This window comes from Aquila chrysaetos, chromosome 1, assembly GCF_900496995.4.
Source record: "Aquila chrysaetos chrysaetos chromosome 1, bAquChr1.4, whole genome shotgun sequence".
In the NCBI taxonomy this organism is placed as follows: domain Eukaryota; kingdom Metazoa; phylum Chordata; class Aves; order Accipitriformes; family Accipitridae; genus Aquila; species Aquila chrysaetos.
The window spans coordinates 15,878,732-15,905,782 of record NC_044004.1 but is presented as its reverse complement, the minus strand read 5'-3'; the positions used below and the strand labels follow the sequence as shown (position 1 = coordinate 15,905,782).

General features: G+C 35.7%; 1 protein-coding gene across 5 annotated transcripts in view; it reads left to right on the top strand.

Annotated features, from left to right (window-relative positions):
* The window catches only part of RAB28 (RAB28, member RAS oncogene family), a 64,344-nt gene that overhangs the window by 25,343 nt on the left and 11,950 nt on the right, over positions 1-27,051 (top strand). The window lies entirely within an intron of this gene.

Genomic DNA, 27,051 nt, shown 5'->3' with positions numbered 1-27,051 from the left:
TCATCTCTTGGATGGGAAGTCACAGTGGACACAGCAGCTGCTAAATCACCTGGTTGATTTTTAGACTTCTGTACTTTCTTCCAGTGCTGCAGCCATTACTGGAACATGTGTACAGGATAGCTTTTGACTGTGGCTCCCAAAAGCCAAGTGGCCTGTGCCAAAGTACTAACAAAAAAAATAGAGTAGAAAAGGGAAATATTTTCTGTCATGCTGCTCAAAAGATAATTAATAATCATTATCATAATTTTCTGCCCTGCCTGTCTTAAGACCAGTTTCTGATGTTCAACACAGGTAACATTAGTTAGTAGTGAGCTTGCTTTCTGATTTGTGTTCTGCTGCAGTATTGGATTCAGTACAGGGATGAAGCTGAATAATATATACACCTTCCACACAGGAGATATATTACTGTTATACCACTTGTCTGAGTTTGAGATTTGTACAGCTAGACAGAGCCCTGATATAAACAGGTGTAATTCTATGAAAATCAATGAATTTGTATTCATCTGAACCAGGACAGATTAGGTATTGTACAAAATTTGCTGGAATTAATGTTTTCTCATTCAGATCATATGGTGCTGTAACAAGAAAGTGAGGATAGTCATGAACTAGTCCAACTGATAGACAGTTCTTATGTTATGCTTTTTTATTTAGTGACTATGAATAACCTGGTTTCTTCTTGCTGCACTTAAAATCTTGAGGCTGCACTTCATTTTTTTTATTTGTGCACGTAAGTTTTGCCTGCTAAGACCAACCAAGAAGTAAGACCAAGTTCAAGGACCTGGTAGAATATTGTTAGCATAGTTGGAACTCAAACGCCAGTGTGACAGAAGTGCCAGTAAATAATATATTCTCATTCAGTAACAGTTAAGCTTAAATTCAGAAAAATCTTTAAAGATGTAATTGAAAAATGGAAATAAAAGTAAACCGTTTAAATACAAAGGTTAGAACAGTATATGTATCCTATTTTTATAATAATACACAAACGAAATGCTGAGAGATCTCTTACTGTTTCTATGGATTTTGTCTGTAGTTTATTTAGCAATGTAGACATACGTCTAATAAAAAAGATGCTGCATAAACCATAGTCCAGGCTGAATGTGCTTCTGTTTTTGGTTTAGGTAGAAATGTTTTTTCTGGCTGCGTCCTTCATACTTAGGTCTTCTTACAACAAATGGAAAGCCCTTAATTGTACCTAAGGGAATAGTTAATCTACGGTGGACATGTGGTGGACAAAAGCTGAGTCTAGTAAATGAAAAAAATTATAAACAGAAAATGTGTGAATGTCTGCACAGTCTGAGAGTCATGGGAGATATTGTACTGTTGGATTGTAGCTTATTTAAGTTAATTTGCTATTCTTTTCTGTTAATATATTAATGGAAGTCAGTGCAGCATAAAATAGGTAGTTATAAAACCCAATCATTTTCATGTCTATTTTATTGGATTGAAAAACATACCTGTCTTTAAGACAGGACAGAATTTCTTTTCTTTGCCAGTTGTCCTGCTCCCACCTTTGCCATATGACATAAATGCAGTCTGATTTCATTAGTGGAGTGAAGCTCTGAAATTTTTAAAAGTTACAACATTTGATTGGGGGCAGTTAATCAGTGTTAACCCTGAGCAGCTCTTGGGCTTTATAGATTCAAGCATTATATGTGGTTGCACTGCTCCAGCAAAAGGTTAAGTATTAATGGAAAATGTTCACAGCTCTTTTACTCAAAGAAAACATGTTACTTGTAAGTTTTCTTTTGATTTTACTTTTACAGTTACATTGAATGTCTTCATTCATTTAGCCATCCATAAAGCAAATATTGTTGCACATGCAGTGGATAATAAGTCTTTTTAGGACTACTTGTGTGGTATGTCACAGATCATTAACTGCAAGTAACCACCTGACTTGAGGGAAGTCTGGAAGCATCATTACAGTGAAATAAGCTTTTATTTCTGTATCACTGCAGCACATTGATTTGTAGGAATGTCTCCATTAGCTACTGTGGAAATATATTCTCATATATTATTATTGAAGGAAGTTGATGAGAGAGGATAACCAAATTTCAAGTGTGAATAGGGCATTAGTATGAGGATTTTGGACAAAGTGGGTAAAAGACAAGTGCTATTGTAGCAGTGTTTTCTATTTAAAAGCTAGATAAGTCAGTAAACTAATCTTTTTGTAATGCTTCACAGTTTCAGACTAATAAATACAGTAACGGTTTTACAGTATTTATGTGTACACTGCAACTTCAACTGAAATGCAATAGTAACTGAATATGTTTACTACTCTGTACAGGCAGAAAGTGTGGAAGAGAAGCTCCTTCCTAATCAGCAGGGAAAACTTAAGCTTTTTCTATTTATTTCAATGAATCATAAACATTTAGGATTTTTATTGGAAGTAACCAGTAATTATTTCAGCTCAATTTAGAGGATGAAGGATAGCCTGTATTAATATGGGGAATAATCATAATGGATAACCTCCATTAATACGATTAATAGGAGTTTATAGTATGAAAAATGCAATTCTGAAACATTGTCCTGAAAATATTTTAGAAAATTTGAAGTTCTTGCAGAGACTAAAGTTAGGATAATACTGTAGGATTATCTTGCTATGTTGCTGTTTTTCAAAATAATTTGCTGTCAGATCCTTTAGGGGCAAAATACAATAGAAGACAGATAAATGAATAGAATGTTCAAACCAGCCTCTCTTAGTGGTATAGTATGAACTATATGCATGCAGATTTAAGAATGAAGAAGAAAAATTATGGGGAATGCATTATATGTATATTTTAAAATTGCTTAACTGTCAGGACATCATCATGTTTATTGGGGATTTGCAAGAGAAGCAGCGGAAATTAATGGTACTATTTCAAGTTCAGTCCACAGTCACAGCTCCATACACTTGAAATAATGAGACATTCTGAGTTTATGATGCCCATTTCAGTATAAGAGCATGTATACTCTGCTAAATGTGTGGCGCTTTTGATAGATCTTTAAGCATATTAATGCCTCCATGACATTAGCACCTCTGGTTATGAATTCTTCATTGTTCCAGTATTTGAGGTGATATGTCTTGATGAGGTTCTGAAGGAGCTGCAATTTCTTTCCGCTATCTACTTTGGTTTATTTTATAGGTCAGGTTTTTCTGAGGAAAAAAAGGTATTTGAAAAAAGGTATTTCATTATTTGTCTGTGTAATTTGAGACTGTGAAGGTGTTACCATGGGAGTAACTACTAAGCCAGTATCAAACTTTGTTTGCTCTTAATTGTTCACTGAGTTGAAATGCAGACAACATTGTTGTTACTATTGCTGTTATTTACACTCTGTGCTTCCAGCCCTCATGATATGGAGGATAACCTCAAAATATGTTTATTGTTTTCGAAGGAGAGAGCTAAGATTCTGTAGTGCCAAAAAAAATCAGTGTTAAAAATCAGTTTTGTTGAAATGTTGATTAAGGAGGTTGAGTACAGTGATGATGAATGGTAAATCGAAAATCTAGCTTGTTTATTTAAAATAGGGTCTTAAAAGAGGAAGGCTTTATGTACATTGTATATAGTTTCTATTTAAAAAATACTGAGTTCCCTATGAAATTTTCATGATATATTTCAGCTTTTCTAACTCATTTTTGCAGAAGTAGTGCTTTCAAAGTTTTATCTCCCTTGTTTAACAATGCAACAGTATATTTTGTGAATTTAAGGGAATTGTAAATATGTTACTTCCACTGAACCTTTTGAGAAGGTTTAATTTTATTCCATCGATTTGTCCTTTGATGCTATGAACACAAGGAGTAACCACCCCATCTCATCCAGATGAGTATTTTTAACACTTAAAAATTTTTACAACTGTAAAATGATCCATATCACATTTGCTGCATTCTTTTGTTCAGTGTGGCGAATCACTGACCTTAAGATTAAAATTTTGGTTGTTTACATAGGTGTAAATTTAGAGCACCTTTAGTGACTTCAGGTGAGCTGCTCCAAATTTACTCTGATGTTTTCATGACTAGCCCCTAGATTATAATATTCTTTTGGTTTACTTTTTTTTATATATAGACATGTGGTCTTTCTTTTGTGGCAAGTATTGTCCAATATGTTTACTTAATTATGTGTGATAATAGCAATATATCATACTAGTATAATACTAGTATGTGGTGGTAGAATTCATTAAAATTTTGAAATATGTATACAGAAAGAGGAATGACATTACTTTTTTCTGACTCTGACTAGAGAACTCATTCCGAAGCATTCCTACATAATAGCATTTGAAAACTGCCATTAGGATCATTGCTCTTTTGTTTCAGGTGCTAAACAGACACAAATTCAGAAGAATCTACAGACTAAATGGTTGAATGGAACACACAGAATAGTAAAATGTCTTAAGAAGGGCTTGCTTTTGAAAAATACTGGGATATAATAATGTATATTGAGGGCAACTTTAAAATGCTGGATTTTGCAATCTTAAGCATTTTTTGTGCTAGATAATTTAAAATGAAGGCTGGAAAAAATAAGTTAAGATTTGTACAGATAGTGCACTTTGATACTGTGGAAAGAAAGAGAGACCCTCAGTTGCTGAAAACTTACTTTATACATTTACAAAAGTTTGAAAAGTAATTTGCTGTAGGCATGCAGAAGGAAGAAAGTAGTGTATAGAAGTTGTTGGTTGGGCTGCTAAGTTAACTGTTTCAAAAATATTTTTATGTTCTGCAGCCCATATAAGAAAATGGTGGCATTTTGGAGTCTACTTCTCAGTCTCACTTCAAAACCATCATGGAAAAGCTTGAGGTATTTTGGTTTAGAGATGCCACTGCTATGTCTCATGGGAAGTGTAGTGCTGATGCATCTCTTCCCATTCTCCTACAGGCTATGCTCCTGACGCTATGGTTATAAAGGCTGGTTTTGTTTTTGTTTTATTTTTCCCTTTATGTCTTCCATGATGTATCACATCCTCTTAGGTATGATAGGACTCTGTGGGAGTAATGCATCATGGATACTGTCCAACTGGCAAATCCAAACTTGGGAGAAAATAACAGGGTAAGATAAACAAACCCCCCTCTCATTAGGCACCATACTGATCTTTCTGAATCAAACTGTTCTGTTCTCTTGGTTGGAATTTTTTTAGGGAGTTTTATATGGAAAAAAGGAACCTTTTTGAGGAGAAAAAGCGGTTTTCGGTGTAATAAAAAACTCTAGTAGTTCTGACTGATGATTCTGGATTAGTCCAGCTGTGGAGAGTTTCCAGAGTTTTTGATTTTGATCCATAGTTTTTGATTTTGATCCATTGTTCAATTCTAAGAATACTGTTGTGGTAGTTTATTTTAATAACATTATCCTGTACTTGCACATAATAGAGGAAAAAAAGCCTATTCTTGTTATGCTGCAAGTCTGTGAGGTTAAAAATGGTTTTGTATGAATGAGTATTGACAGTTCTTTCACAGCAATATTCGGTAAACAATCCTGTAAAGAAATTTTCTAGAAAGCACTGTATAAAGCAATTGTAAAATATGGAATACAAGTTCAGGCTGGGTTTTCCTAGAAGTTACTTATTGCGTTCTTTATTCAGTTCTTGTCATGCTACAGTAACTGTAACTTTCTACAACACTATTGATGTCTATGAGGAACAATTACTGAAAATGTCTGGACTTAATAATGTTTGAACTTACATGTTTGGGGTTGGGTTTTTTTTTTTAATGTGAAGGGTTTTTATTTCTTAAGTTGTCTCAAGCTACACAATAGAAGTAAAGGAAACAATGCAATGAAAGAATAAAGAACAGTCATTGTAGAGATCTTTATCGACAGCTAATACATCGCCTAATTAATAATTAACAATTTTCTTGGGCTGGCTTTTTAAAGTACATAAGTTAAGATGACCTCCTCTTACACTGTAAGTTTTGCAGTTTTATTTTGGAGTGGTGTATCCAAAAGGTTTTTAGAGAATAGTTACTGGTGTAGTTGCATGTTTAAGTGGTTGATCACTAGGGCAATAATGCTGGTTTCTGAGCACAGCCAGTACTTTTTCCAGCTGCTTTATAGTGATATCTTGAAGCTTAAAATGTAATCTATATGGGTAAGCCACAAAAGCCACTACATATTAAAGCAGACTCTGACAGTAAATCAAAATTGAACAGCTGGCAACACTACTAAAGTCATAAACTTATTTATTAAAAAAAACTAAACAGAAGAATTATATTAAAAAGAGAGGAATATGTTCTACAGACCAGTGGATATAGCTTAAAACCTGGAAAGTGCTGCAGATTAAGGGCCCAATTTATGAACATCTGTTCTGGCAGTTTCTGTGAGATTCTCATGTTCTTTACAATAAAAGTGTGAAACATGTTTTTCCCCCCATACTAATCATGCTTTTCTACAGTTCATAAAACTTGCGTTGAGCCTTATGCAACTGGGCCTGTCTGCTTTACACACTTGCTAGAGTAATTACTATTCATGAAAGAGTAAGTACTATAGCAACGTCACAATCCCACGGTATACACTTATCCTGACTTGTTCCAAGTGGTCTCATTGGCTTCAAAAGCAATGAAAGAACACTGAAGTTTCCTTCATACAGGTAAACTTAGAGTGTGGCAATGAACTAATAATGGAAGCAGGTCACTAGAGAGCAAAATGGACAGAAAAATGTCTTGTATGTGGTTTTTCTAAAATTAAAGCATACTTAAAAATCTGCTGCTTTTTTCTTTAACAGTCACCAAAATAACTGTTAGCTCCCCCCATCTCTTAATTTTGAAATAAATGATCCTAGAATGATTATTTTAATTGTGATGTTTACACTGAATAGTACCCTACATTTTTGTCATGTTGACAGGTATGTAAGGATAAGCTTTAGGATATTCTTGACCTGCTTTGAGAGGGAACTGAAAAATCATAAATTTAAAACTGAGTGTCTAGTTCCACTGTCAGCGGTACTGTTTTGCCTTTGATGTCAGTGTGACCAAGATTTGTTTCAGAGATTTTAGCCACAAGCCCTGTTTTATAATCAGGCTTGATCTGCATGGCACTGGTCATAATATTGTGCTCTCTAACTCTTTCTTCATGTCTAGTAATTGAGACTGAGCTAGAATAGGTCATTGTGAAAGGCCATCAGTTTTTCTCTCAAGCAGCACAAACTCTACTGACATCCCAAGACCTGCTGCCATTAGGAGACAAAGTCAGTCTCAACAAAGTCAGAGATTAGGAAACGAAGGTGCAAAGGGAATGCTGAGCAAACATGCAATAAAACCACTTTCCTTGTCCTGAGCAGATTATGTTGCTTTATTGATGAAAATGGTTGCTCTTTCTTTCCATTCAAATTTGATTAGTTTCACTGTGTTATGCCTGTATTTATTAGGTTGCAGAATCACATGCTTTTGTAGTTGTTTAACCTGAGGAGAACACTTACTGCTAAGAATCTGCACAACAGGAAGATCTCTGTGCTCCTTTTGGGAGCTAGCTTCTTGTACGTTTAAAGTCATACTGACTGACAGCAGGGAAAAGAAAGAGGATTTCTGGTATCCTTTGGACAAAGAAATATCTTATGGGAACAAGGCATTTTCTTGCCATCAATTTTTGAGCATTTTATAGTGTGGGTGCATCTCTGTGGTCTTATTTGTAGTGTGTATCCATTTCTGAGGTTGCTTGGCCAATTTTTTTTTTCAGCTAACTTGTGGAATATTAAGGAACTGTATTTCTGCCAAACGTATATTGGTCATTGATAGTTCCTTTTTTCTTTTTATTAGGCAATACTTTTACAATTGATTTATGTATATTTGTAGTGCTGAGAGCAGTACTATTAGGCAACTAAACAAAAAGTGCCTTATAACCACTTCGTAGTTACGGAAGTTGAATTTTCTTTCTGCTCTGTCTAATGAGAAACATATTTTGTTAACTGGTGCACTTTGAATCATTTTATCTGTCAGTGCTGTACAGTATATTAATCTCGGTTCTTAAAGCATGGTTTATTTGTAGAAGGTTCAGAAATATTAATGCTATATTTGTTTTATCAGTGTGTTTACCTGTGGTGAACTTTTATTTGTTATGTTTGATTGTTAAAGTGCACAAATGTAATTTATATGTACCTGCATAAAATGTTTTACTTGTGACCTGGGTTTCATTTGTCAAACCGTGGCTTGGATTCAGCAAGGAGCTAACCCAACAGAAATCAAGGCTTCATATCATCAAAGACAATATCAAGTTATATCCCGGAGGAACCCTAGGCAGGGGTCCAGGTTGCAGTGTTTTTTATTGGACCTGACTAGAATATTCTGGATTCCTGGTTTTGATTAGCCCAGATTTTCATATTGTTATGAGTGCTTTATTTCTCATCCTCGAGTCTCTTGTATGTGGGTGGACAAGGGAGGCAAACAAATGACTGCGTCATTAAAATTTTCCACCTGCCTCCCTCTGTTAGGCTCTGCTGTCCAGGCTGGATTACATGTCTCTCTTCTTGCACTTTTTTATCCTCTCCATTCTCTTTACACCTAGTCCCTTGTGCTTGGTGCAAAGGGAATGCTCTTAATGTTGGTTGTCTTTTTCATTCATAGATCTTCTGGGAGTGCTGCTTCATCAGCCCGATATGGACACCAGGTGTTTGTTCTTTTTTTAAAAATAGTTATGTTTTGAGAAGTGTGGGTTACTTTGCATACTTTTTTAGTATATTAGACATCTTATAAAAATTCTAGCAGCTTCTCTGGCTGAATAAACTTGATGGATGAACTACTAAGGTCTTCTGGTTTAAATAGTAGCTGTACTAGTGCACTGGAAAAGATTTCTTTTGGAGCTGTTACAGTCTACAGGGTATATAATCCACGTGGATTAATGTGGCATTTCCTTCATAATCCTATGACTTTTCTGCCTTAAAAATACTTTTATGTTTTTCCTAAGAGTTTCAGTAGAAAAGACCCTTTAAATATGTGGTGATATCTAGAATTATTATATTGTCATTGTGTGCTTTTGTACTTAAGGTGTACAAGTAGAAATAAAATGTGTATTTTTATTCTCCTTTCTTTCTATGGGTTTTTTGTTTGTTTGAATTTAGTGTCTAGTGCTATGTATTAAGTAATTAGGCCAAGAGGGCAGAATTTTTGTGAGTATGCTGGTGCTTAAAAATGTAGACTTCTTCCTGGTGGGATTTTCAAATGTGGTTAAACCATTGCCTAGTTGCCCAGTCATTGCTTTGGTACTTTAAAAAATCCCTCTGGGAATGCCTGCTTGCATCTTTCAGTATCTCAGTACTGTTGCAGATCTGATTCTAAATGTTTAATTATTCCAAGAAGACAGCTAAATGCAGGGGAAATTAAATTCTTTTGAGAACTAAACCAGTAAATATATGGCAGTATTAGCGAGCTAGTTCTGAGTTGTGTGCCTGACTTTTCTGAGTTCCTAAATGTATTTCGGAATATTATTGGAACCTGTGAAGCCACTTCATTCTGGAATTAATTTTAGGATTGCTCTGAGGGAAGAGCATAGCAGATAGCCAAATTCTATTATATTTGCAAAATACAATTTAATTTAATTTGGGAAGACATTTCTGAAGAAACAGAGTTAACTTCCCATTAGCTAATAAAATCACTTAAGTGTGGTGCGCACTTAGTTTTGTGAAAGTTATTTTGTGTGTTTACTCTACCTCACTTCTTGTTCTGGAATTCTTTTCCCTAGCATCAGCACAGCTGCATCATCTATTTCCACGGTCCTTTTAACCTCCACTTTTAATTAAAAAAAAATTAAATCAGATGCTGTTTAAAGCTTCCCGTTTAGTTTTGGGAAAATAAAAGTTCACGTCTAGCTTAGGCGTGTGTGAACAGCTGTTAAAAGCCACAAGCAAAACGATACTTATAAAAGTGGTGGGGGGAATTTTAAGAGCAAGCTGCCAGTTTGACTGTAGTTTTCAATAGCTCTTCGCTTTCAGCCAAATGGTTTTAACAATAATTTTCTTTGAAAAAAACCTGTGTTTTATAGAAGCAGCAGCCCAAGCATTAGGCCTGTGGTAATAGGAGGCAACTTGCCATTTCTCTTTAACTTTTATGAAATTTTTCTTTGAATCTGGGGAAATTGCTCATTAGAGAGGTTGGAGGGGCTGATGTCCACCCGTGCCCACCCACCATGCAGGTACATCTGTCCCCATCTGATTCTAATGAGGGATCTTGTTCATTGAAATTCCCGAGTACCAAGACTAAGCGTAGAAAGATAATACTTCCCTCGTGCCGTATTTTGCAGGCATTATAGCCTGGCTCATGACTTAAGCATTTTGAGGTAATCATGGGATTTCTTTTTTGAGTCTGATTTAACAAATCTGACTAATCAGTTGGACAGCAACGTGCAGGGAATTTATCAGATGTTGAATATTTAAAAGCAAGAGGAAAGATTTAGACTGTTCCTTGTTCAATCCACCTTCTGTACTGTAAGGAGCTTTCAGACAGAAAAAAAAAAGTTCCTTTAAGAACATTTTGTCTTTACTGATAGGGGGCGGGGCTAGAGTATAACATGCTGTGTCACCTAATAACCATGTATATGTATCTTTGGAATTTGTTTGTGCAGTTTTCTTTGGGCCTGTCCTAGGGTCCATTCTGTAAGCGAGTCGTCATCGCTGCAACGCCTTCCCAGATGTATGGTGGCAGTCTCTGAACAGGCATGACCTGTCCCACCAGGTTACCCTGTGGTAGAGGGACGATAAGTTCGCTTAGCTCAAGGTTACTGTGTCAGTGTGCACTCATACTCATTCAGAGCATGCATCTGGATGAGGAATCGTCTTCATACAGTTTGGAAGCCTAGCAGATATATGGCCTGGGCTACACGTGGCATATAGATGTAACTTTGTATGCGTGAGCGTGACAGAACAAGCTTTGCATGATAACTTGTGGTGAACCACTGAGGTGAGATGTCCCCTAGGCCACTTTCTAATTAAGTCTTTTGACTTTTTCATGGGGCAGCAGAATGATAATAGTCATAAATGCTTTTGAAGTTCCTTCAAAGCTGCAATGTTTTATAAAAATTGAGGGTTTTGAGGTGTCTGTTATCTTTTAATCTTAGCAGATTACAGCCAGTGTTAATTGGTGCCGTCACTAAAATGGTCTGTCTTGGTATTTGTTGCTTTGTTACACTTCTGACTGCTCTACTGGCTTTTGCACACTTGTGTTACACCCTCAGTATCACTTTTGCCCCCAACAGTGTAGCCTGCAGTGTGCAGCCTAATGTTTTGGGTTTGAAGGTTCAGTATGGCTTTCATTTGACACATCTGTCTTTGGAATGCCCATATTTTCTTTGCATGGGGCAGGTGGTGAAGATGAGTTGCGTAGCAATGTAAATTCTTTTATTTTGTCATTGTTTTCTGCTTATATGTGCAAGTATGTTGTGACTTCATATTATTAGCAAGCAAGAACCAAAAAGCTTGTTAATCACTTCCAATTTCTTGGATGTCTCATTTTTGGGTTGTTTAGTTAGAATTCCCCCAAAATTTCCCACTATCATTTCTGAAAGGAAAAGAAGAAACAAGCAGGACAAACAAAATGCCAAGTGAGTAATTTCCTTCTGTCACAGTGAGTATCCCTAGTGCCAAACTGTAAAGCTCTCATGGGACTCTGTGTACGCTGGGATTAGAATTTTGGGTATAAACCACAGAATTATCCTCAAGAATTGGGAAAAGTGTAGGTGGTCCCAGTCTACACAGTATATGTAGGAGGGCAATATTGACGAGAGGAATGAAAAAGCTTTTATATGAGGAGGGACGAAATAGATTCAGTTCCTTAGCAATAGGAAAAAGACAAACAGGTGTATAAAACCACGAGAAGAGACTAGAGAACAATTATATAGCTTTTTTCAATACAAACCCTAGGAAATCTCATACCTTTTTATTAAACAGCAAGCTTAAAATAAACATTTTAAGCTTTTTCACTTTGTGAATAATTAAATTGTGGAAGTCCTATTCATTGACTGTTGTAGAAGCCAAAAGTGCACATGGGTTCGGAAAGGAACTGCAGAGATTTGTGAAGGCCTGGTCCACCAGTGGCTATGAAACGTTTTGGCTGTACTCCTAGCAAGCTGGAGATGCAGTGTCAGGCTGAGGAACGCAAACTGCATGAAAGTGAAGTGTGTATCAAGGAATGATCTTTGCAGTTGGAATATTTCTTATTTTCCTGCCTCAATACCCGCTGTTGACTGCTTCTTGAGGCGTGTTACTGGCATGGGTTATACCAGACCTTCAAATATCAGATTTTAAATAAACAAATTCCTGACCTTGAGCTGTTACAACTCCTGCTCCCCCACTCCACCCTCCAACCCCCCCCAGAACAGTGAACACCCCCCCCCCCCCTTGCCATTTTGCCTTCAGTGCCTTAGGTGGTGTAGCTGTATTTATGTGTATTACTTTGTAGCTGGTTGGTTGGAACAGTGCAGGTGAGAGAATGTGACCTGGATTCTGGTGGTTGCTCCACAGTCTCATTTATTTTTCAATGCAACAGTCTTTGGATAAAGTAATTAAGTCTGTGGGATAGAGAGAGGCACTGAGTATCTGAGTAATCCTTAGTGATTAATTTTAGGCCTTCAAGGTCTTTACAGTATCTGCTCTTAACAAATTCAGTTGTTAGTCATGCAGACTCTTCTGAAAACCCCACTTCTTGCCTAGACTATGTTAAAGGAGTTTGTTTTGCTGAAAAGTTCTAAAAATCTAACAGGTTGCTTAATGTATTTTTATAAATATGTTTTAAATGGAAATATGATGGTGACACAGTTTTTCAAAGAGTGCTCAATGATGGCCTAAGTGAATATTTAACCGTTAACTAAAGCCCCTTTACTATCCTAATTCTGAAAACTTCACCCATGGAAATTATGCCTGTCGAAACTCCATGCTGTCTTAATGTATATTAGAAGAGGAGGAGTGTACTAAGTCACAAAGAAACTAGGTCATCCTGAGGGCCATGCTAAAATTTTAGTAGATAATATCTTGGGGTTATTTACGAGGGACTTGTTAACTTCTTGACTCATATTCTACCTTTCCTTTTCAAACCTAGCAAAGGAAGTGCCGCTTATCCTTGAGGATTCCTAACTATAAAAAGTAGAGTGTGTTTGTTTAACTGTTTGAGGTTATGACTGACCGAATGATCTGGGAAAGTACACTTTCAGCATCTAAATACCGTTGTAAGTCAGATGCAGCTGATTTCTCTAGCTTCAGTAAAAATTGAATGAGGCAGAAACTCTTAAAATAGTCTTTGGTTTTAGGAAGTTTTAGGAAAAAAATGTCAAAAAGTTTACCAAAAGAAATCTCAGCTGAAACTTAACTTGCTTGCTTAATATTTTCAACTTAAAGTGAATCCTGGCAAAAATTTTTAAGAGTGCATACATTTGTCCAAATTCAGCTGTTGTCAGTGTTGGATTCCCCACAACACTCAGCCTAGTCTGAGGACGTGGTTTCACAATTGACTTAACCCAGATTTGCTCTTGTCAACTGTTGTCATGGTAGCACTGCACAGATTGTTGGTTCAGTTCACTGATCCAGCCTAAACTGAACAGAACAACGGGAGGAATTCTTGTTTGAATGAACTCGTCGATTCCTTTCATTCTGCAGTGGTACTATCACATGAGAAGGTTTGGAAGTGCTTGGCCAGCAGCACAGGGAAAGCCAGGGCCATTCATTTGATTTGCAATTATGGTAGCTTAAGCTGCTAAAGAAACTACCACTTTTCTAACTAATTTCAGGCCAGCCCTTTCCACTGAACCATCTACTTTCTTGATGAAAGTTTTTTTTTGGTGTGAGTTTGTTTTTTTTTTTTTTTTTTTTTTCTTTTTTTTTCTTTGTGTGTGTGAGAGAGAGACAAGAAGAGGGAATGGATTGCTCTGCACAACTGGATGGCCAGGTTAGCTCTGAGAAGACTATGGACCCCGCTTTCTTAGATCTGTAACAATCAAATTATGTACAAAGTACTTTTCTTATTCCTTTGGGTCCTTTATGCATTATATAGCTTTTTAAGTCTTGGACAAAGTTGTTAACAATTTTTGATCAGTCCCGTGTAGCTAGCCTGATGAGTTGGTTCCTCTTGCTCATCTGAGACTGGTTAATACTGTAAAGTTGCAATATTAGTATATTCTGTCTTAATGTGTCCACTATTCGGTGTTTTTAATTTCTTGGGAAAAATAGTAGATATAAATGTTGTAGAAGAGCTGTTGTAGCTTTTCCTCAGTATCTGAATCAATTATAGCCTTCTATTAAGTTAATGAAGTTTTGGACCAAAGTGTTCACATCATCATAGAAATTTATGTCAGGAAGAAACAAGCTAGATGCTCATTCTACTTGGAGAGAAGAACAGTTCTTCAATACAATGATGAACCAATGATTGATGTACTGATTAAAATTCAGGGTTTTTTTTGCCTGGGTGACTCATTAGTGATAATGAAATATGTGAGTTGGCAAATGTGAAAGAGGTTTGTACAGTCCCACTTCTACTGTCTGGTTTGAAATCATCATGTTGTTGAAATATAAATAGTTTAAATTCAGTTCTTTGTAGTCTTTGAAATGCTGTGGCTCAATTTAAGAAGCAGCTGATAAATTTACTATCAGTGATCTGAATATGTTTGGTTTTCATTTCTCCTTTTATAGTTAATCGAAGTATGTTGTGTTTCTTTATTAAGCAGTCTTTTTTCTTGTAAAAAGTAATTTAATATAAAGTTGAGTTGTACTATTAATTTTTTAACTGCCAGTTGAAAACAGTTTGGCTTGGTAATAATTAGTTACAAAAGCTTCCAAATGGAAGAAAAACTGGGCTGCTGTCAAATAGGATTTGATACACATGGAACAGTTAAGCAGTAATAAATTGCCTAGTAACTGAGTAATTTCACTCAGATATGTGCCAATCTTGCCTCTACATTGAAAAAAGTTTGGAAGAAGAACTGATGTTTGAAATTGCTTAATGCTGGAGGTTTATTGTAATAACAATAATACTGACTTGGCCTGATCTTTGAACATTTAAGGCTTGTTTTTATATCCCAGTGAATGATTTCATATTCATTTATAATTTTTCTTGTGGGAGAGCTCCCAGAGGGGTATGTAGGAGAAGCACTAAGTGTCTCCAACTCTTTATTACATCTGCTGGAAGCAACGATGGAATCAGGCATGGAAGGACCCTGGAGCTGACCTGGGTTGGCTCTGTTAGGAGCAAGTAATTCAGAGTATTGGATAAAAGCATCACACTTGAGAGGATAGCCAGTTTTTTAACATGGCTCTTTGGCATGAAGTCAACAGAAGTATACCTGTGGAAACAGTCTGTATAGATGGATGCAGCAGCAGCCATCAAGAATGCTGGAACGGGTCCTGTGAGGAATTGTTATTTATTAGGTAAATGCTTTTTATAGGAAGAAGTTTTGTATTAATAGTTCATTTCCATGGCTTCATGAAATATATTTCTCTGAGATATGTTCCTATACATTATTTTGAGAACATCATTGTTTTAGGAACTGTTATGTATGGATAAAGCTTTTTGCTTGATGTTATAGTATGTGCAGATTTACTATTTTTGGAAAAAATTACTTATACAACTGTACCTAGCTTCCAAGGCACTGTGGAATGTTTGAATTATAGGCAGAACTGCAAATGTGTCTAACATTTTGTGGGGGTTTGGTGGCGGAAGGTAGGTGGGGTTTGTTTTGTATTCTGCCTATAATTACAGACTGCCTCTAATCTCTTAATAAGGAGATAGCTGCCTTTATAAGATGAAAATTTCAGTTTTTCATACGCAATAGTGAGACTGACTTGGTTAACTTGCCTGCCCTTTTGGATGCCGATGAGGAATTCAGCCCTTCTGAGGTCACGGAGGCTGCGCTTCCACGATCGGTTGGTTTTGTGGTGAAGCCAGTTGACAGTTTGAAGTTAGCACTGCTGCCCCACACGGAATTGGATCTGTGACTTGATCTGGGTTAAACAGAACATTGCAAAAAGAAATGGCTATTTTTAACATGGATCACCTCATTGAGCTTCATAAGCTCGTATGAGTTGCATGGCCTCTTAAGTAGGTGAGGAGAGAACAGTGCGCTGTGGCACGACGGTGGGAATGAACAACCAGGAGAGGGACAGGTTGGTGAGATTTTCTGAGCTTCGGTGCTGGCATCAGTAGGTCTTGAAACCATGGCTGGAAACTCTTGCTGTTGACTGCAAAAGGAGACTGATGTGAGTGTCTGAAGGTAGGATCTAAGAAATGTTGTATGAGCTTTCATTAAAATCTCAAGACTTTGAGTTTATGAAATTATAGTGAGCTTTATATTTTATGGCTGGCAATCCACTAAATCTTTGTGAATTTTAGAATGATAAGTCATTTAGTAGTGTTCTTAGTATTTAACTGAAGGTGACTGTACCTTGTCCTGGGATTGATAAATTCAGTGATGATGTAGTAGATACATCAAGATCAGAGAAAATATTTGAGAGAGATGAAGAAAAGCTGGTCCATCCATGGCTTGCAGATATATTGGACTAGCACCATCTTCTGAATGTTTAGTACATTACAGCTTTATGTCTTTGCTAAGGTATTAAAGAACATTTGAAAAAAAAATCCAGTGAACTTTGAATTTCAGGAATTACAGCACTGTAATATCTTTTTTACACTCTGTTGATTTTATGAAATTGTTAAACCAAAACACAGGATATCTATAGTTGAATTATTGAGAAATCAAGATTTTTTTTTTTTTTTTTTTTACCACTTTTTTAACCTCTGTCCTAAAAAGTAGATTTAATATTACAAGGAGGGAAATTATTTTGTGGGAAAACCTATTGAAGTCCAGAAATTTGTCACTAGTAGCTCAGCTAAATTAATTTAAGCATTTTTTTAAAAGTTTCAGTAGTCCTGGTAAAAATCGTTTCATGTTGAGTCAAAGAAGGGTGTGTTATTATTTTTCTGTCAGCAAGTCTTGTTTCAGACTGCTTGAGCAGTTATTAAAGTTTGGTATAGGGAAGTTTGGAAACTACTATCAAAAACGGTAACGTGTAATCTAAAGAGAAATGTTTTTTTTGAAGTTAGGCTTATAGAATTTGTTGAGAGGAGTTCATATAAACATTTTAAAATATGCATTGCAGTCATCTAGTGTTAAAAATATTCTTACTAGATTATGAAACAAGTAATTCTGTGTTTCTTATATGTTGCTCTGTAAAGGGTGGTGTTATACTGGTGAGAGAAAATGTAGATTCTAAGTGGTATAACTTTTTTCTTGTTAGTGTCACTAAAACATTGGTAATTAGAAAATTGCATATAACTTGAAACTTTTTTTTCAATTTGTATGTTTAATTACTGTGTTTGTGAAGGATGCTGGATCCAAAAAGTGAAAGATTATATTTATTACTTGTAGAAACTTCTAAGAATGTGAGAAGAAATGCTGCAGCTAGAGTTTCAGAGATACAAAATAATTATTACATATTTTTATGCTCTATTGTATTTGAGTTATGGTGCGTAATTAACAGAATTGCCATTTCTCCGAGATGGTCACCCTAATGCTATTACTGTATTGTTTATAATTTCATTAGACATTTCGTTGTCTAATGCCAGTGTGTTAGAGTATGCCTGTGGGGACTGGAATTCCAGCTGCTTTTGGACATCCTGGATTATGGTTTGTATGAGTACAGGTTAGTTTGTGTTGTTTTGCTTTCTCAGTGCTGTTCAGTAAACACGTTCAACTGTGTTTGTGTGCTGTGCTGGTCACTGTGACTGCCCAGTGATTTTTATAATTGAATTAATAGAGCAGGCAAGATCCATCTGGGAGGTGTTCTGTCCCAGCCATTTTCTCATTTTTCCTTGTCTCCAGGAAATAGCTATTTAGAAAGGTGTTTGAATCCAAATTAACAGCTTTTAACTTAATGAGGAAGTAAAACTAATTACTATCAAATTTTTCATGGGCACAAAGATTTCCTGAACACAACTGTTGATGAAAGATGACTTAGTGCACAAAGCAATAAATTGATGGTTCAGTGAAACTCCCTGTGATCTTAGGCAAGGCTTTAAATTTATCTTTTCATACATGTTTCATTTTCCATTTGTAAAAATAAGAATGGTATTTGCCTAATTTACTGGGAAGAGAATTAGTCAGCAAATGATCTGTTAGTAAATGCAAAGTGCTTATAAACTGACGATAAGGGCCATGTAAGAATCTGACTGACTGGATAAAAAGCAACAATGAACAAACTGTCTTCTTTGCAGGAGGGGCTTATAATCTTAGGATACATTTCTCTGTGGAAAGTAAAAACTAATTAACCAAAGGTGTGAAATTAGAGAACATTGAAGTCCTGTGAGATGATGCTTTTCAGAGAGAGTGGCATTAATTTGCTGAAGCTGGGCTGTTCATTCTCCATACCAGTATGCACAAAAGTGTTTCACAGTCTTTCATTCACATCCCCACTTGATTTGTTAACACGCTGCGGACAGTAAACAGAGATACATGGTAAAATCATCTGCACAGAGGTCTGTGCTGCCACATCTAAACTCCTTGTGCCCAGATTAATGCATTTCAAGTTAACTTGGTCATCTCTTTGCTATGCCACTGTCTGCCGTCTAGATATATCTTCAGTGTACTTAGTCACTTGAGTTGCAGGGTGGGGAGATGGCAGTCAACACATGCCTTTCGTCCTCCTCTCTTGCTTTCTGTGTCCTTATGATACCCTTTTACAAAGGCAAGAAAAGGCAGAGTTGTTCCGATTATGTCTTAATCCTAAGATAATACTACAAGGTGACTCAATTGTTTATTTGTTCAATAGTATAATCTTTTTTGAATACTTGTTCCCAAAAATGTCTGCATTAAGGTAGGGATAAGGAGTATAGGTACCTAACAGAAAGGATCAGATTCTAACTATAAGTGTAATCTTAGTCTGTTCAGTCAAATGATAAATGGTTGCAAGAATTTCTGCCAAGAATTTATTAAAAAATGAAAATGGAAAATGTCTAGCTGAGAAAAAAATATTCTTATTTTCTCTTTAACTGTCTCTTCAAGCTGTGTAAGCCAGTCATCTGTAATCTTAGTTTTGAAAATAAACTCGGGTGTATTCTTTTTTTCCTCATAAGAAATTTTACTCTGGTATGAAAAGATGCCTGCTGTTTGTATTTGCAAAGGTTAACATATCTTCTTAAAAATGACCTGTCATCTACCAAACATTATACACGCTTGTTAGTAGGTGAGAATCCTGTCACACTGTGTCCTCTATAGTTATCTGCACTTGGTGTGCTGAGATGGAGATGTTTGCTTCTGGCTGCTCTTGTTTTTTGTTGAAACCTATTTTAAATCTTGGAAATGTTAACCTCATTAACCTTTTGTCTTCTAAAGATGCACAAGAACCACTATGTTTTATAGCTTTAGAAAAAATGCTGTAGTCCTTTATTGTTTAACGGTATTTGAAGGTCTCATTTAGTATGGGATTTTTTTACTGTAGAAAGCTTAATATAAAGACTACAGCTACTTCCATAAATACAAGTCAAAGAGAACTTGACATGCTAAACACATTCTTTCTTATTATTTCCTGTGTTAGAACAAACTATTAGCGTCATCAACCTGATTTTATTGTGTGAAGTACCCTTATTCTAAGAGCTCATTGCAGATTTTGTGTCTTTGTATGTCATTCTTTGAGAGGAAAGAGAATTCCACATAGGCTTTGTACAAATAAGTGGAGGCCCATAAGAGAGGTATGCATAAAACCAGGCAAACCTCACTTCACAGGCAAGATGCCTTTCTGTTTTTAACTGGAGACCTACATTTTCTTGTCTTGTAGGAATTTGTCTTTTGGTTTAAAAGGAGCTCAGATCACAGATTTGGCATTTAGAAAGTTATATTTTTTTGTAATAATTGAGAAGCATATTTGCTGATAATTCTTATTTTTTAGAGGAAGTGTTACAATGTTTTGTATAAATTACAAGAGTTTTTAAGCTCTCATTTTTTTTTTTTGCTTTCTGAAACCAGTAATTTCCTGTTGTAGCTGGAAATGTTAAGTATAGTTTCTTAAGTATTAAAGTGCAGCACCAACTATTATTATTCTGCCTTAGCAAGTCTTCTAATACAACATTTGATTTGTTACTATGTCCTCATAGGGAAGCATCAGCAGTAGAGTGTACATGACAGTGAGAAAGAAAACACATGCTTGCAATCAAATTAATGTATTTCATCTGTCTTCAACTAATAACAATCTGTCATGCTATCTATCTGAGAAGGGGCATAAACAGTTTATTTTGTGTTTGGAATAACTTCCTGGAGGTAGTTAATGTGACATGTAGTTTGTCTGACATGAGTATAACCAGATCAACACTCTAGATGTTTTCTTGATAACCTAAAAAAAATACTGAGAAAATCTGTACTGGAACTGTATTTATGTTTCATTTTGAGCTTCCTTAAATCAGAGTAGTGACATAGTTTTCAGGACTTCCATGAAAGAGTTTTCTTTTCTTGGCAGTTATACAATTTTAGTGTGAGAAAAAGATTGAAAGTATTAATAAAAATTTAACTACAAAAAGCTGCAGTTTGCACTCCAACGTTTAGCTTTGAATATTTGAGAAGTGTGTGCTGTAGTAATTTAAAAGTACCAAATCAAAATTGATTTTTAAAAATCTAGGTAATACACAAAGTCTGATAGTACTGCAGACTCGGTACGATTTGTTGTCAAATTCATTTATTATTATTTCTGCATAATTCTGGTTATTATATCAGATAATAATTATTATTAATAACATCAGATATTTGTTATATCACATGATTTTTTTATTGACACAGAAAGAACCTTTGTGTCTCATTAGAAAATGAAAGTGCACTTGCTTGAAGTTCTAAGTAACCCATTCAAATATTCTTCAAAAACTAAGGCATAGTGAAATAGCTCCATCTTTTAGTGGGAAAGCAGTAGGTTACTGGTAAGCTGAGCAATAAAAAGCTAGGGAGGCGTTTTTTTGTTGCCTTTTTTTCCTATTTTCGTTGGATGGCAGAATTAGAATTAAAACTGGGTAATATTGCTTATGGCAGAAGAGGCCTGAGAGGGGTTCCTTCTGGCCAGAAGCAGTGGGACCTGCTAAGCTATGCTCTGCTGAGGTAGGTGCTATGGGGCAGAGGTCTGATAAACTGGGCAGTAAATCCGGTTGCCCAGAATGCTGCTCCCAATCTTCATCGTGGTTTCTGTTTTATTCTTTAGAATAGAGGTTATTTGACACGTCTTAGGTAAATCCCTGTTATTCCCTTTTTCATGCACTTTTGCTTATGCTTGGGAGAAGCAGAACATGCACACTCTGAAGTGAAACTGACTGCACTTGTTGAGCAATGCGTACTGCATGAGGATAATACTGTATAACAGTATTGTCTTCAGTCTGTTAGGTTTTCAGGTGCTCAAGTTAGGTTTGTTCTTAAGAAATCAGTCTGAAATTATACCAAAAAATAGGATGAAAAAGAGATCGTCATATACAGCCCCCTTTTTAATGACCCTGGAGTATTTTCAGAAGAGAAAATATGTACATAATTTTAAGCACATGTAAATCAAATTAATAAATTATTAAAGCATTTTACTTGTCATGTCTGTGTGGGCTAATCATGATAGCTCATTATTTAAACATTATGTAATTGTATACCTTGTGTGAACAGCTGCAAATACTTTGCAGAAAGATTTATATTTCATTTTTCACAGCATACTATAAAAGAATATATTTGTGTGAGGTACCATAGATTAATACACGTTTACTCATAACTTTAAAACTACCCTTAACTATATTAAAATATTAAATAGTTATAATATGCATGATAACTACAAAACTAGATAGTTGTAAATTAATTTGTGTGTTAATACCAGTTTTAATGGAAAATACTGTAATTATCAATAAAAAAAAGTGCAGCTTAAACAGGAGAACTGCCCCTTTGTAACGGATACCCTCGCAGTTATTACAATTGCAAGCTATGAAAGTGAAAGACAGTCAGATTTGGGTGGAGAGGCGTCCCTTTACTGAAATTCTCTGAACTGTCTCTTTCATGTTTCTTTTCACACATATGGTTTAGAAAGTGGTTAGGTTAGTTATCACTGGTATAATCATCTAAAATGGCTATATAGTCCTTATAGTTTGCAAGTGTAATCTCACGATCCAGGAGAAATGCCAACAAGCTATTAAACAGTCAGACTTGCTTAGCATGCATTATGCATGCCACTCAGCTGTTTATGCCATTCTGAACAAGTACTGTCACTATTTTTTCAGCTGCTTGGAAGTACCTGTACAAGTTAGATATTTGTGTTTCTTCCAGAATTACCTGAAAGGAAGATTCATACAAAATGGAGTAAAAAACCTTAAAAAGATGACTTAAAAAAACTACTCCTGTAGTTTTACATGGAGTACTTCTCCAGTGAATTTATGAAAGAAGAGACTGGCAGTCCTGTGGGAAAGGGAGATAAATAGCATGAGAAGCAGGCTTTACATTCTGCATAAATGATGTTCTGTTGTCTTTTTAGAGTATGTGCAGTTATTTGCTTGTGTGACAATATTGAAATCAAAATATGCTATTATTACATGTTTGGCATTTTTAAAGATTATAAACCCAGAACATTCATCATTCTTCTAACTGATTATATATATTTTAAAATACTTACTGGCTTCGTGTTTGTACCAGTTGTATTACTCTGGTAAATTGTTACACGTATTTTATTGTTGCCTTAATTTTAAGCCAATACAGCTGTGGGATTTGATATCACACTTTATTCCTTGAATCAAACTCTGGTGAGCTAATTATATTTGTTCTAGTTCATTTCAGTGAAGCAGGTGAGCTAAAGTGGTATTTGAGCTGCGTGACTATTGGTTTTCCACATATATATGGTATAATGGAATGCAAATGATTGTTTGTCCCTCCATAGTGGTGCTACGTGGCTTGTTGCAGGCCTTTTTTTAATCTTATGGAATGGTACATATATCTAAATAAGAGAAACAAATTTGGCATTAATTTATTTACCATTAGTGGTTTCAGAGTCTCAAGTCAAAAGTAGCAGAATTATTTGCTGTTGAAAGGCTGTGTGCAGGTAGATTGTGAAGACCCATTTGTGTTTTATCTAGCACTTCCTAGTGTTCTTCTATTCTCTTCCTACTACCCAATAAACTAAAATTTCAGTGACTTACTCTTAATTTCTCAAGTGAAGTTATATAGAGATTTGACTTTGAATAACTATTTATACTGTTTCAAGGGTTTGCTCAGAATTTTTCTATCATTTGATGTCTAGCCTTGCAGATAGTAATTTAAAATACGGTTTCCTTTTCCATTTTGAGTTAGCACCGTCTATCAGCTTTTCACTGCAAATGAGTGATGTACAGCAGCAATTCAAAGGATAATGAAAATGTTTGTATAAATCACCTGAAGATGTGACCTAATCAAATCTCTCTGGTCCTAACTTAAAACACCTATTTTATCTTTGTCTTTTTCAAAATGTCACTTGCTCTCCACAGAGGTGACCGTGATGGTGTTTACATCTTTTTCCGTACCTAAATTCTGCAGTGTTCTCCTTACTTGTTTTTCTTCTCACATCTTCAGGAATGCCTTAAAGGGAGTATCCTTGGGATTTCTGTGGGAGCTCCATATTTCTCTCTTAGATTCTGTTTTTTCACCTCACTAGATCTCTGTTTAGTCTCACCTACAAATCAAAATTGAACTCTCTAGAGTTCATGAGAAGCAAGTATTTTAGTAAGCCTTACCTACTTTTGCTACAGCAGACACTGATCTATGCTGGCTTCATCTTTGAGGGGAGATTTTCACTTGGATCTGTCTGGCTTGGTGGAAATCATGTCTGAAGTTCCTAATCTATTTTTGTTGTGGCAGTATCTTTATGGGATACCTGTGCATACAAATGTGTACAGATCTGCTAGTTAGGGAGCAGCAATTTGTCTTGGTAGCTTTAATTGAAATGACTCTTCACACTAGACAAGCTTAAAGGTGAATGTTTAGTTTTGGGCTCTTGACTAGTTAGTTAGAAACAGAGTTGCAGGAGAGGAAAAGTAAGGCAATGGAGATAATTTTTGGCAACCATGGTTTTTTTTGTAGTTGTTGCACAAACTTTTTAGTGTGTATTTCAGGCATAAAAATGAGCAAACTGCAGCAGTCCGTATTGTGGATGCCTTTTCTTAGAAAGGGACTTCCAAATGACTTTGGGGGCTGATGAGCCCCTTTTTCTGTCCTTATCAGGGCAATCAGGGAAACAATACTATGACCTCTCTCTTTCTCTCTCTCTCTCTCCCCGCATTGCTCGTTATGTCCCTCTGCTTTACCTGATTTCAATTTTCATGTGGCTTATTTAAGTACTCCATTTAATGCAAATAGACTAAGTGGTTCCTGTATAGTCAAGGAAGTAGCAGTGTACTCCTTTGACATTTTAACTATTGCTTTGGTAATTTCAACTGCCATTCCTGCCTGTTGGTCCCATTTTTAAGACCTTTAGAATTTTAGCAATGATAGATCAAAGAAATACTCACACTCCATTCTGTAAAATTTACACATCTTGGGGTTGCTTTAGCTTTTCACGATCGGAAAACATAATTTATTAATGTAGATAGCAGAGTTTGTATCTGAGTACTTAACCCAAAGTACTGATTTGTAACACTTGTGTGCTTTAGAGATTCACTTTTTGCAAATAGTTAAATCTCTTTTCACTTTTCAGACTAAAATCATTGTGTCTCCTTTAGACATCCCATTGTGAATTTCTAGCCATCAGTTTATATTCTACTTGGTAAAAATGGAGCTATTAATTTTCCCCGCCGTTGTCTTCTTTCTCATTCACTTCAGATGAGGAGGATGACTGTACCATCTGGCACGTAAACTTCACTTTGGGCCTTTCTATAAATGTTTTTGTTTGATGTGTGTCCAAATCTTGCAGATTCTTTCTTTGAGACCTTTGTTAGATATGGCCTATCATAACCATTACCACAGTTAAAATGTTCTTATTTTGCATCTTAATTTCAGTAATTCCTTTTTCTTGGCCAATGCAATGTTATCTAGTCATTTAGAATACTCTGCAAGATCATTTTCCTGGTTTGTAAAATCAAACTGTATTTATGTGTCTGATTCTCTTTCTTTTCTATTCAAAACTTACTTGTCTTTGCCTTTAAACTTTTCATGGCTTAAGTGCATTCTAGGATCATCCTTCATCCCAAGATATCTATTCCTGCTGTTAATTGGCTCATCATATGAGCCCACATTGGCCAGCTGTTAGTTTTCTTTCTATAAAGTCCCTGCATTCCTTATAAACATCATCTTAGAACATCATTTTTCTCCTCCAAATCCCTCCTTAAAGTCTTTTTGCTGTGATGTCTAAATAAAAGCTGAACAAGACTTATCTCCTGGTGTGCTAAGAATTCTGCCTGTCGACCAATGTCAGATGTTCAAAAAAAAGGACTGGAGGGTAACTATTCACTGTATTTTAGCTGGTCTTCAGTAACTGTCTATGATTGTGCCCTTAGCCTGTGGCGATGCGAAGTAATTTGAGTTAGCATAGTTGTCTTTCATTGACTGCAAACTGCAACTTTGTATACTTAAATATTTATTAACACTTGAAACCCTTTTCTTGTGCTAAAACTGTGCCCTCTTTCATCGAGAGCTAATGTAACATGAATTGCCTTGCATTTACTACGGGCTGAGAGTGTGCACGTGGGCACTTACCTGGCAGTTATCTAGTGTAACACTAACTGTACAGTTCACAGCAGACTGCCCATCATTCAGAATGCACAGGGTGAAATGCTTGTGAGTGGGGAGAGGGACGGAGAATTACACAAAATTCAGAAACGTAATTTTGCCTTGATTTTCACTTCCAGTCTGTTAGATTCTAGGATCTTGTGCTTTTAATTTCTCTACTCTAGTACAGTATATGTTCCACTGACCATATGTTATTCTTGATGTTTCTTCAAATAGAAAATAGGAGGCATTTGAGGATATGATTTCCAATATGGCAGCGGCATTGTCTTCCTGAAAATTCATCAACCTTTTAGCATGCTGCTGTGTTCTTCTACTCCCTATTCTTTCCTTCCTGGGAAAGAGAGTTTGAGAGAGATTGTAACTTATGAGCTTGTCTTTGTGGACTTATATAAGCATCTCATGGTATTTTAGAGGGATACAGTGTAAATGCTATCTATCTATTTATTTATTTTTATTGTAATTTTGTGTAGGTTTCTGGAGTTCGGGCATAGTCGAAGAAATACAGTGAGTGAAAATTGGGTTTAAGGCTCCTTTAAGAGCTCATCAAATAAAAATAGAGAAAATAGACATTTATTTTTCCCAAAAGAGTAATCTCACTGTTGTGTTTTCCAAGCTGTTCTTAAAGCTAATGTGTGAAGAGTAAAAATAATAGTTAATAACGATACGGTTTAGGCAGTATGCTGTATTTTATTCTTAAAAACATTTCAGCAGAGGCTGTCTTCTGGTAGTTATTTTTCAGAGAAAAAAGTTAAGTAGCTGTTACGTGGACTGCATGAGTTTTTAACAAAATTGTTATCGACTTTGGGTTTTCTCTTAGTAAATGTATTTGTTCTTCCTATTTTTTATGAAACTGTATATTCTACGTTTAGTATTATGAAAAACTGTACTACAAACATTAGTGTTAATAGCTTAGTATTTTAGTCCTTCACAAATTAATGCCTGTGGTAACTGGATGATTTTAGGCCTGTTCTTATAAACAAGGCCTTACTGATGTGCAAGGAACAGTAATATGTGGCAAAAACTCCACATTAACCAAGGTAAGCAGTATAAATGGGGTGTAGGAATCCCCTGTTAGACTAAAAATCTCCAAGAGAAAATCTCCAGAGCCTACAAATTAAAGACCTCCAATATCATTTTAAAATAAAGCCTTTTATGTACTAGGAGAGCATTTTTTCAGCTGATAATCAAATGACACTATTATGCAGGCTTACTAGATTTGCAAATTTACAAGTTTTTACAAGTCAGTTGGGTCCCTTCCTCAGGAAATCAGTTTAAGTTTTTTTTTCCTGTATTGACTCAAAGAGCCTGGTTGTCCTTAAATCCTTCTGAATATATTTGCCTTATAATTTGACGGCATTGAGTCAACACCCTTATAGGAACTGTAATGCAATAAAAAGAGAAACTGTTCAATATAGTTTCCAGTTACCTTAGGATCAGA